We start from the raw sequence: 8,842 nt of genomic DNA on the forward strand, positions 1-8,842 counted from the left end.
GAGTGCCTGGGTTTGGGTCCTGGATTAACTCCTGATTCCAACTTCCTGCTAATGTGTACCCTGAAGGGCAGGCAGCAGAGATGGCTCAGGTATTTGGATCCCTACCCACCCATATGGGAGACCTAGATGGAGTTCCTGGCCTCTGGCTTCAGCCCAGGCTGTTTGGGGAGTAAACCGGCGAATGGAAGCTCTCTCTCTTCCCTCTTTCTCTGTGACTCTGCCTTTCATACAAATAAGCTTTAAAAATTAAATATCCAGGTGTCAGCATTGTGGCACAGCAGGCTAAACCACCAGCAACAATGCCAGCATCCCATAAGGGCACTGCTTTGAGTCCCAGCTGCTCCACTTCCAATCCAACAGAAAACGGCCCACGTGTTTGGGGCCCTGCCACACATGTAGATCCGGATGAAGCTCCTAGCTCCTGGTTTCAGCCTGACCCAGCAATGGCTATTGCAGCCATTTGGGAAGCAAACCAGCAAATGGAAGATCTCTGTCTCTCCCTTTCTCTGTAACTCTTTTTTTAAAAATTAAATATCCAAAGTCCTGTTGTGTGTTTTTCAGCTGGCCCATAGGCAGCTATTTTATCTCCAATTTTCAACTCTCATTTTTGAATTTTGGCCCAGACACTCTCCAGACTCCAGGGGGAGGTCTAACAAGGCCACTGTTTGGGAAAGGATTGCGGCAGCCTACCTCGGGGGCCCTGACCATGTCCATGCCCTTTCACCATATTCCTGGGAATTTATCCAGGAAAAAAAAAAAGACGAACGTAAGAACACCTTGTAATGCGCCCTTGATGTTTTCACCAATCCAGTGCCTCTGTTCCTCGCCTGGTACCTGAATCCCTCTTTCATTCACCAATTTATACTTGCAGGGTTGAAGGCTCTCACAGAATTCTTTTTTTTTTTTTTTTTTTTGACAGGCAGAGTGGACAGTGAGAGAGAGAGACAGAGAGAAAGGTCTTCCTTTGCCGTTGGTTCACCCTCCAATGGCCGCCGCGGCCGGCGCGCTGCGGCCGGCGCAGCGCGCTGATCCGATGGCAGGAGCCAGGAGCCAGGTGCTTTTCCTGGTCTCCCATGGGGTGCAGGGCCCAAGCACCTGGGCCATCCTCCACTGCACTCCCTGGCCACAGCAGAGAGCTGGCCTGGAAGAGGGGCAACCGGGACAGAATCCGGCGCCCTCACCGGGACTAGAACCCGGTGTGCCGGCGCCGCTAGGCGGAGGATTAGCCTAGTGAGCCGCGGCGCCGGCTTCTCTCACAGAATTCTAACTAGCCAAAAAATGTCTTTTCCTTTTCATAGTTGACAAATGGTATCCCATTGATTTTTTAAAAAGATTTACTTATTTGTATGAAATCAGAGTTATACACAGAGAGAAGGAGAGGGAGAAGGAGAGGGAGAGGGAGAGGGAGAGGGAGAGGGAGAGGGAGAGAGAGAGAGAGAGAGAGAGAGGTCTTCCATCCACTGGTTCACTCCACAATTGGCTGCACGGCCGGAGATGGGCTGATCAAAGCCAGGAGCCAGGAGCTTCTTCCAGGTCTCCAATGCAGGTGCAGGGGCCCAAGGACTTGGGCCATCTTCCACTGCTTTTCTGGGCCACAGCAGAGTGCTGGATTGGAAGTGGAGCAGCTGGTATTCAAACTGGCACCCATATGGGATGTTGGCACTGCAGGTGCCCACTTTACCTGCCATGCCACAGGACCAGCTCCTCCCATCAATTTTTTTGAAGTTATTATTTAAGAAGAGAGAGAGAGAGAGAGAGAGAGAGAGAGAGAGAGAGAGAAAGCATTCCCATTCACTCCCTAAATGCCTGGAACAGCTGGGGCTTGGCTGGGCTAAAACTGGGAGGCAAGAACTCACATCAGGTCTCCGTTGTTGGGTGGCAAGAACCAACTACTTGAGCCATCACTTTGCCTCCCAGGGTCTACACAGCAGCAAGCTGGATGAGGAACTGAGCTGGATATCAAACCCAGGAACTCCAATGTGAGACATGTGCGTCTTAGCCAGCATTTTAACTGCCTGGCTAAACACCCACCTCCCACTGACATCTGAATTTGGCCTTTTTTGGCATACAGTCAGGGAGAACTCTTCTTCCATACATTTACTGCCCACCTGCACTTCCCATACCTATTTATTAAATAATACACAACCCACGCACAGACACACACACACACCCTCGTTGCTTTATAATGTGACCTTTGTCATTTTCACACTACTAGGGCAGGTCTCTGAGCTACACCTTGCCCTCCTTAACTTGTCCAAGCTTCCTGGAGCAGCATTCTGAGCTGACCCTGGACAGGTGAGATCTGAATGCACAGGAACAGGGGGAAAGCAGCTGATGCAGGTGGCAGAAGCTGTGTGGCCAGGTTGTGTTGACAAAGAAAGGCCACTACGTGATACCCATCTGTTCCTAATTGTGTTAACCACAAAATCTAAATCTTGGACTCCAAGACTTTATTTTGCAGTTTGCCCAATATAAATATTGTCTTTTAATTTTGTCAATAAAGGCATGAGGGGAAAAAATTCCTATCAGTGCCACTTTTTAAGAAAAAAAAAATAGGCACCAGCACTATGGCGCAATGGGTTAACACGCTGGCCTGAAGTGCCAGCATCCCATATCGGCACCTGTTCTAGTCCTGGCTGCTCCTCTTCTGATCCAGCTCTCTGCTATGGCCTGGGAAAGCAGTAAAAGACGGCCCAAGTCCTTGGGCCCCTGCACCCGCGTGGGAGACCCCGGAAGAAGCTCCTGGCTCCGGATCGGCCCAGCTCCAGCCGCTGCGGCCGATTGGGGAGTGAACCATCGGATGGAAGACCTCTCTCTCTCTCTCTCTCTCTCTCTCTGCCTCTCCTCTATCTGTGTAACTCTGATTTTCAAATAAATAAATAAATCTTAAAAACAAAAAAGAGGGTCTGGCGCTGTGGCGTAGTGGGTTAAGCATCCACCTGCAGTGCTGGCATCCCACATGGGCACCAGTTTGAGTCCTGGATGCTCCACTTCTAATTCAGCTCCCTGTTGATGGCCTGGGAAAGCAGTGGGGGATGCCAGGTGCTTGGGCCCCTGTACCTGTGTGGAAGACCTGGAGGAAGCTCCTGGCTCCTGGCTTCAGATCAGTGAGGCTCTGGCCGTGCAGCCATTTAGGGAGTGAACCAGCAGATGGAAGACCTCTCCCTCCCTCCTTCCCTCTCTCTCTCTCTCTCTCTCTCTCTCTCTCTGTGCCCCTCTGTAACTGTGCCTTTCAAATAAAATAAACAAATCTTTAAAAAGAAAAAAATGAGGGAGAGGGCTGGCATTGTGGTGTAGATGACAGACGCCAACTAGGGCACTGGCACCCATATGGGCGGCAATTCCTGTCCCGACAGCTCCACTTCTGATCCAGATCCCTGCTAATGCACTTGGGAAACAGTGAAAGATGGCCCAAGTGTCTGGACCCCTGCCACCCACATGGGAGACCTGGATGAAGCTTCTGGCTCTGGTCTGGCTTGGCCCTGGCTATTGCGGCCATCTGGTGACTGAACCAGCAGATGGAATATGTCTATGTCTCTCCTCTCCTCTCTGTAACTCTGCCTTGCATGTAAATAAATACATCTTTAAAAAAAAAAAAGAAGAAGAATGAAGGAGGGGCAGGCATTAGGTGCCACAGTTAAGATGCTGTTTGGGACGCCCTCTTTGCATGTCAGAGTGCCAAGGGTCAAGTCCCAACTCCACTTCTCATTCCCATTTCCTGCTCATGCACATTCTGGGAGGAGGTGGGTATTGGCTTAAGTACTCAGGTCCCTACCACCAACGTGGGAAACCAGGTTGAGTTCCAGGCTCCTGACTTCAACTTGACACAACCCTAGCCCCTGTATGCATCTGGGGAGTGACCCAGCAGATCCAAGATCTCTGTCTTCTTGCCTTTCAAATAAATTAAAATTTTTAACAATCACAACAAGACAACCTCAGCACATGTATGCACGCACAGGCCTCGGATGCGAGCATTTCACTGGGGGCCAGGGCAGATGTCATGTGGGCCAGCACAGTGGGCAGGGTGTGTTGGGGAACGCTTGGGGTGACAGAAAGGAGAAATAACGCCTACAAAGTCAAGAGTGTTCATGCTGCTTTTCCATGAGCTGAAATCCACCTACGTGGCACAGCAACAGGCTGGGACGGAGGATCACAAGCCCCCACATGTGACTCTCCCTTGCTCCTGGAGGCCTGTCTTCCCTTCTCTTCTTCCTCTAACCCTTACTCTGGATTCAACCTCAGACCTACGGCGAGCCTATGGTTCTTTCACAGGATGCCTCATTTAGAGATTTCTTTTGGTCTAGGGCTAAGGTTTCTGTTCGTCACTGAAAATCATCTGATTTGTGGGGAAAAGCAAGACACCTCCATGATACTAAAAACGTGACCGATAGTGCTTCCCCTTTGCAGCTGTTGCCGAAGCAGCAGCAACAAAAACCAAGTAGAGGGTACAGCCTGAGATACCGGCACCCTCGACCGCAGCCAGGTTCAAGGCCCAGTCCAGCTTCCTGCTAATGCACGTGGGAAGGCAGCAGAAGATGGGCCAGGTGCTTGGACCCCTGCACCCATGTGGGAGATAGGGACAGAGTTCCAGGCTCCTGGCTTCGGCCTGGCTTCACAGCAGCTGTTGTAGCTATTCAAGGGGGTGAGAATCAGGAACCCACTTAGAGGTGTTCCTTCCGGCAACACACACAAATCACTAAGTAAATCTGAACTCACCCTTGAACTGCAGACCCAGGCCAAGTAATCCACATAAACACCGAAGACAACGAAAGCTCTCACGGAGGGTTTCACGACCCCCTCGGTGGTCTGGGCAGAGATCTGCGGGTGAGGAGAAAGCCCCTACGTTGGGGAGGGTGACGCCTCGTTACCTGCCAGGACTCAGCCCTGAAGCCGGCGGTTCCTGCTCTGATACGTTCTGCAGGAGGCGTGCATGGGGGCTGGTGCTCACATCACCGTTCCTCGTGAGGGCCCTAGGACCAGCCTCCTTTACTGCTGGACAAACTTGGGTGGAGCGTGGAACGTGCACACAGCCACACAGCCAGTGAGTGCGCCAGAGTCCGTGCCCTTGGCCACTGCTCTTCCCTGATAAAAGGGAGTTGTTCTCACAGTGAGCAAATATTTGAGCGTCTGCAGAAGGCTGGGTAATAAGGGAGCCACACAGGCAAACGTGGTCTTTGCCCTCAGGAAGGGAGAAACGTCATGGGGGTAATTAAGCAGGGGAAATAAGGTAAACGTATGATAAAGAGCAAAGCAGAACGGGACTCTGCTTCCTAAGAGAGGCATGTAAATTTTGATGGGAGTTCAGAAGACAGATGAGAACCCTTTACCCCACACTTGATGAGGAAGGTGAAGGCGGCCTCACTCAGGGTGTAGGGGCTGAGCTGGGTCCTAAAGAGCAGTGCATTGACCAGGAGACACTCAGCGACAGACGGGGTCGTTTCACGCTCAGGGAGAGTCCACCTGCTGAAGAGGCCACGCAGCCAACAGCCAACAGCCAACACCCTGCTGAAGTGCAGCCGAAGCAAGAGGCAGGTGGAACAAAGCCTGGACCCAGGTGTCCCAAGGCCCAGTCTCAGGCTCTTCCTGACCTTGTCGACCACAACCTTCTTGGGCTCTGAGGCTACAGCCTGGCTGGTTTCCAGTGCTTCCCAGGCTACTTGCTTCAGCCAGGGGTGGACTTCCGTCTCTGCCCGGAAGCCAAGGCTGATTTCAGGCAAGTCAGGGCCTCCGTTTCCCCATTTACTCTTCTGCTGGTAGGCGTCCCACCCACCTCGATCGGATCCTTTCACAAGCCCCATGGGGTCTTCTCTCCTCTTGGACTATAACCTCTAACAGAGGAAAATCTGAGTCTGGTTCAAAGGGTGAAATAAAGTTCACCCCCTAACCTCAAGGGCTCCAGCATCAAGCACTGGCACTCACTGCACTGTCACAGGCCAAGTGCAGCAGGTGGGACCGGCCCTGGGTGGGCTTGAACAGAAGAGGGCGCCTAACCCAGACACAGGGACCATCCGGGTTTCCCCAGCTCGGCTGAGATCCACCGCTGTGAGTAGGAGCAGTCAATGGGCCCTAAGACTTCTAGAAAACCTTCCAGGAAAAGGAAAGGCACAAAGGTAGGGCACTGTGTCACTGGGTGGGAGGCAGAGAATTCAGGCAAAGGGATGGGAGAGGCAGGGCAAGTCCCGGCTCTGCAGGGTTTTCTGCGTGTTTTTGTCTGTCATCCAAAATGCACAGAATGCTTCTGATGCAATGGGACCTCCACGAACACTTTCTTAAAATACAATGAGGGCCGCCGCCGCCTTGCGGCACCGGCACACCTGGTCGGGTCACTGGATTCTGACCCGGTTGCCCCTCTTCCAGGCCAGCTCTCTGCTGTGGCCCAGGAGTGCAGTGGAGGATGCCCCAAGTGCTTGGGCCCTACACCCCATGGGAGACCAGGAGAAGCACCTGGCTCCTGCCTTTGGATCAGCGCGGTGCGCCAGGTGCAGCATGCCGGAGGCGGCGGCCATTGGAGGGTGAACCAACGGCAAAAGCAAGACCTTTCTCTCTGTCTCTCTCTCTATCCACTCTGTCAAAAAAAAAAAAAAAAAAAAAAAAAAAATACAGTGAGACAATGGAGGGAATGTTCTCTGAAGTTCCTTGCAGTCCTTAAAAGTCCAAGTTGGAGGGCAGGAGCCGTGGAGCAGTGGGTTAAGCCGCTGCCTGGGACGCCGGCATCCCATGCGGGCGCTGGTTCGCGTCGGAGGAGCAGCGGAGGGCAGCCCGAATGTACCCATTCTTGTACTTTTCTCTATTTATTACATTTCATACAAAGCAACCCCCAAGCCCTTCACGTCCCTCGATGGGGCTGAGATGCTAACTCTGAAGGGGACCCGGGGGGGGGGGGGGGCTTCTGGAAAATGAGAATGAAAGCTGGTGCTGGAGGAGAAGAGACCCTCGCCGGGCTCCTTACGCCAGCCTCACTCCCTGCCGCCAAGATCCTAGAACAAACCGCCACAGCCGCTGCCGGCCACGCGGAAGTGAAACGCGGGAGCCCGGCGTCGCATCACACGCAGCTTTCTGCGCCTGCGCCCTCGGCCCCGCCCCTGGGGACGCGCACGGCCGCGCTCTCTTCCGGCTCTGTGAACGCGCAAGCGGAGGGGCCTGCGCGGGAACCTGCGCCCTTTATCCCCCTGGCGGCCAATAGTGGAACAACAGGACCTGAGGAGACGTTTGGAGGGTTGTGGGGTGCCCAGCTTGGCGGAGGGTGGAGGAACTGTTGTCTTCCGGGACGTGATCTCGTTTTTGCGGAATCTCCCTTCTTCCTCAGAGCTTCACTTCCAACTTAGAGCAAAGAAAAAGGGAAGGCGGCAATCTGGAGCTCTTAGTGCGCGCTACGCCCATGAAACATACTATCTCGTTAAGCCTTCCCCACAGCGTCGCTGAGCTGTTAATAGTCCTGTTTCACAGAGATGAAAAACCCCGAGGCCCAGAGAGGATGGCTTACCCAGAGCAACACGCCTGCCACCCAGGTCCGTGTGGTGCAGAACTTCTGGCTGCAGCCTACACCGCTGGGGATGGGCTCCCCCACCCCCACCCCGCACCCCATCCCGCACCTAAGAAGCCAAGAGCCCTTGGCCGCCACCGAGCAGGTTCTTCCGTGGTCAGCTGTAAAGAAGCTGCAATGGGTTGTTCGGGGTCACTCCCTAACCACGTTGCTTGTCACACCGAAGAACTTGTCCGACCAGTCCACGTGTCTGGGGTATCAGGCAAACACCTACAGCTACAGCCCAGGAGGTACAGGAGCTCAGGGCAAGTCTTTCTCAGGCACCTGAAAACATCCTTCTCCAGGCATAAAGGGGGAGATGGTGGAGGAGTGGAGGGGGACATGGTCACAGACGAGGCCATCAGGGACACTGCAGGTTAATGTCAGCCCTGTGGAATTGTTTAGGGATGAGAGAAGCAATTGATACAACTCACATCTGGTGACCAGACCTTCAGATGAAAGACACTGTCCGGTCTCCCCTTGCCTTTCCAAAGACACAAAGGCTGCGTGGCAGAGTGAGGACTTGGGTGAAGCGGAGGCTGCTGTCCTCTGACCTGGAGGGATGAACGCTAAAGCCAGCCTCTGCTGGACAGCTGGGGATGTTCATGAGCCACCATGGAGTACTAGGGACACAGAGGGAGCCTCTGAGCCACAGTAAGCAAAGCCAGCCTGCCTCGGCGAAGGCTTCTAAAATTCTGCTAGAACAAGAGGCAGGACCCCAGGGGCACCCAGGGTTGTAAGACCCCTCTGGAGGAATAAGATCATGGTGCAGGCTGAGTCTATATGATTCGTCAGGAGTGGTGGGTCTTTGAGAACAGCAAGTGGAGCGCATCCGGGGGGTGCTGACACTACGTCTTTCAAAGGGAAAAGAACAATTTAAAACCAAACCAAATTAGAAGTGATGAATATATAAAGGTATTTTTTAAAAGATTAGGGTGAAAAAAAAAAAGTATGGAAAGCCCCAAAAGTATGCCAAGTACAAAAATTTCAGATCAGAGAAGTCTAAATGAATAACTGAAGGGAAGGAAATCTCTACCGAGAAATGAAGAAAAGCAAACTGAAAATTTCAAGGAAACCAAGGGTGGAACTGTAGAAATGTCAAAATCAAGTGAGGCAGAAAACCGGCAGATTGCTTTGTTGACTTCTCGAGGAAGCCCACAGACTAGTGAGTGGCTCTCAAGTTTTTCTAGGACACTTTGGGAGACACCAGAACCTAGAAGAAGGCTCATGAAATACTTGAGAACTAAGGGGAAAAGGCAGTGTGGATTCTAGAAGGTGACAGATGTTCTAGAATGTCCTAGAATGAAGTTGAGTAATAGG

Source organism: Oryctolagus cuniculus, chromosome 17 (genome assembly GCF_051225735.1).
Source record: "Oryctolagus cuniculus isolate XC-2025 breed Fujian yellow rabbit chromosome 17, ASM5122573v1, whole genome shotgun sequence".
In the NCBI taxonomy this organism is placed as follows: domain Eukaryota; kingdom Metazoa; phylum Chordata; class Mammalia; order Lagomorpha; family Leporidae; genus Oryctolagus; species Oryctolagus cuniculus.